This window comes from Pinus tabuliformis, chromosome J, assembly GCF_031772625.1.
Source record: "Pinus tabuliformis cultivar Carrire ecotype Pingquan chromosome J, CPIR1, whole genome shotgun sequence".
Lineage (NCBI taxonomy): Eukaryota > Viridiplantae > Streptophyta > Pinopsida > Pinales > Pinaceae > Pinus > Pinus tabuliformis.
The window spans coordinates 1,608,328,629-1,608,332,328 of NC_142295.1; the positions used below are offsets into that span (position 1 = coordinate 1,608,328,629).

The 3,700-nt window shown below is 38.7% G+C and overlaps 1 pseudogene; it reads right to left on the bottom strand.

The window, feature by feature from the left end:
- Positions 1-2,564: 2,564 nt before the first annotated feature.
- LOC149233638 (F-box protein GID2-like) lies at positions 2,565-3,263 on the bottom strand (annotated as a pseudogene).
- Between the last annotated feature and the right edge of the window lie 437 nt (positions 3,264-3,700).

Genomic DNA, 3,700 nt, shown 5'->3' on the forward strand with positions numbered 1-3,700 from the left:
CTTCCTGATCGGCCAAATTCCTTTATCACTTGTTACCAAGGAGAACACATTACAAAGGGTGTTGCTAGTCAGTGGTGGATGGTGGCAAGGTTCCACTATTGGAACATTGTCTGGATTGGCCAACTTCCATCATTGCATATTAGTAAGGAGAACAAGATGTAAAAGGTCTCGATGGTGAGCAGTGGGCAGTGCCACCACAACCAAGTAAAGATACAATTACTGCAAATGGGGAATGACCAATCTCATCCATCTCTAGGTTAATATGGTCTGAGTTGTCCATAAACTAGATTCTAAATTTTAGTTGGTGAAATTAACAAAATAGGCGACTCTAAAATGCCAATCTTGTGAAAGTGAACTTCCAAGGGTCCGATCCTTGAACCAAAAGAAGTTATTCCATGAGAGATAGTGAATAGGGAGTCTCAAGATATCCCTTGGTCAAGATTCAGTGAAAGGTGAGGTCTCAAGGCCAAATTCATATTGAGGTCTAAAGGAAAAATTCATATAGGGGTAAGGCTTACAAGAGAGACATATGATGCACTTCTAGCTTTGTCATCTTTTGACAAGTTAGTTAAACACCTTCAGAGGCTTATATTCATTCATCACACAAACATTGAATTGCCTAACAACATAAGGAAAATCACAGTCTAACCATACACATTATCAATCCATTGAATTTGTTTATTTGTTCATTTAATTCCATTGTTGTCAAGCAATATAAAGAGAGAACATAATGTATGGGTTAGCACATTATTCTTGATCTAACAATTGCCGACGCCACCTAGGCGCTCATCCGAATTATAGTGCATAAGTTGTTTGTAAATCATGGATAAGGTAGTAGCTCCATAGTTCAAATATCCAAGGCTGGTAATAATGCATGGAGAGTCATAAATATTCTAGCAAAGAAACTATAAGTCCTTTAAGTACATGTGTCATTGTCGTCTTTATACATACCAATCAAGAAAAGAAAGGGAAATGATATGCATAGCTAATATCTTTTCCATAAACACAATACTAGACAACATTGTCCAATCACCCATTAGAACCATAAACATATAGGATAGATGCAAATCATATATATGGGAGAAATCCTCGTAGTTCAAGCAAACAATCTATATTCATAAGTGCATAAGACAATTGGTCAATTGTCAACATATGAGTCAGTGTCATGTATTCTTCATCAACCTACATGATTATGTATTGATGTTAAGCACAAGGAATATCATAATCCATAGTCCAATATGAATGAACAATTATACTTATATGAGTATGTTTAATGATAGCTGACAACTAAGATGGAGTCCACTTTGGAAGTAACCCACTATGTGTTCTACTGTGTCTCAAAGACCAAAATGATCTTCCCCTCCTTTTGCTTGTCTGCTCTCTCCTCTCCTCCTTTCTACTGTATTGTCACTAGTGACTAAGAAAGTGCTCTTTGCTCTTCTGTATGCTTGCTCTATGCTCATTGATTGTTTTATCCTCTGTGTAAGCCTCTTTTTATCTGAGGCAATCGTCCTCCACCTTGATCAATGAGGGTGATGGAATGGCCATGGTATTCTGCCCACACCGCCCATGGATTAGCAAGCAGTTCAAGAATTCAATGTAGTCGGCTATGGTTTGCTCACGATACACGATGAGTTTTTCTCCAATCACATCTCATAAACAATATTTCAAGTTGTGGTTTTCCTGGTTTGCAAGTGATTCTAGTTGTAAAATTCAGGGTGGGTTCACAGTCTTGAAAGCACGCAAGCAAACAAACTTTCGTTAAACAATAAATCAGTAACACTTAATTCATTTTAAGTAATTAATTTTAAAACTTAGTCAGCATAGTATATAATTATAATCTCATATTACATAAACATGGGCAAAATGAAAAATGTTAGATGCTCCAATCGTTTAAACTCATGAATAGATACACAAACTAATCATAAGAAACAGCTACAACTTGTATACCATTTTATTTATATATTTATTTGAGCAACCTACTGGTTATAATATCATTATGTATTTTAATAAAAATTTAAAACGTCTCAAAACCAGAAATATTATGAATAGTTCCGGCGGATGTGAAAGTTTACATTACATGAACCGTAAACAGTGCTCAATAAAAACTTCCAAACATCGACATGGTATGCGAGAAGAAAACATTAACCTGACACGGAAAGAGAGTGTACAAATTAAAAAAATAGATTCATCGCTATTTTGCACACTAAAACCATTGTTTTAGAACTGATGCACAATATAAAATAAAATCTGAAAAGAGGCTTCTACACTATATACTCATCATGTTACGCCCTTGAGAACGCATCACGGAGTTTTGAAAGCCGTATTACATCTCCAGAGGTACCAACCTTTAACAATCCTAACAAAATTAATATATGTCATTTTCATGCGCAGTGAATTTAATGCAAATATCTGCAACCCGGGAGAAGGAAACCTTTCTGATACATCTGTGATTAAAAGATTTAGAAAGTAATCGACAAATAACGTTAAAATTACAGAATTGAAGATAGTCAAGCCTTCTGAAACAAGTGTCTGGTACCTTTAATGCTGTCTGTATGTGACGATTATTTGGGAGCGTAATGTGAATCCATGGATCCCCAGCAATAGCCAGCATCTTCATCCTTGATGCCCATCTTACTTCATGAATGATGAGGGATAGAGATGCCTCTCCACCCGTCCAGAAGGCGGTGCACATCGGAAGTGAAGGCGGTGGAAGAGGAGGAGGCTGCCTCTTGCTCATCTGAACACGGCTTCCATACAAGTCCGGCCCTGCGAGCTGAATTCAGATTCAGAGGGAGTCGTCTCTCATAGCGATCGATGGAAAAGAGCGAGAGGGAAAGATAGACCTCGTCCGTGCTCCACTTTTGCTTGGGCGCAGAAGACGAAGCACACTTCGATATTGAGCAAAATTTCGAATTCTTGTGATTTCTTTTGTTTCTGGAGAGAAGAGGGTGTAGGCAGTTGACGTACAGACGCCTGAAACCGCCCAAACCCACCAACACGGATTTCAACTGCCCACTCTGAAGCGAGGCGGTGGATGGCCAATGGCGCGTGCAGATGCCTTCCCACAGACCCTCGTCGTCGGTGGCCTGCTTCCATTTCTTGGTGACGCAAGAAGCCATGGCCAAAGACGCGGGGTCCAGATGCTTGAATATCTGGTTCAGGATGTCAATATTGCTAGCAACCTCAACCTGACCTAGCGCCAGTTTCTTGTAATTGCCCGCTGCGACTCGATCTCGTGACTCTTCGTTATCCCCAGCCATGAGTCAACCTAAACGATCCCTTGGGCTCTTCCAAAAAGAACAGAACAAATAGTTGAGAAGACGATGGATGCCCACGAGAAGAAGAAGAGGGTGGGGAAGCAACTGGAGACACCGCACTACCCGCTCTTTCCACCTCGCTATCCGACAAAATAGCGGTAGTGGAGGACCCAATCAAAACATGTTGCTTTTGGCTCTTCTTTTGTAGTCACTCGGCCGGCATCCACTTTTCCTTGCAATTTCGGAAGGCTGTTTTAATATACGGGTTTGGCAGTTATTATTATTTAGGTTATATCTATTATATATTATAATATTATAATATATTTAACATGTATGATAATATATTTGTGAAAACCAAGGTTGTCGGATTATATTGGAAATAGAAATAATAATGAGTTAAAATTACAATAAATTTAGATTATATTAATAGAATATTCAAA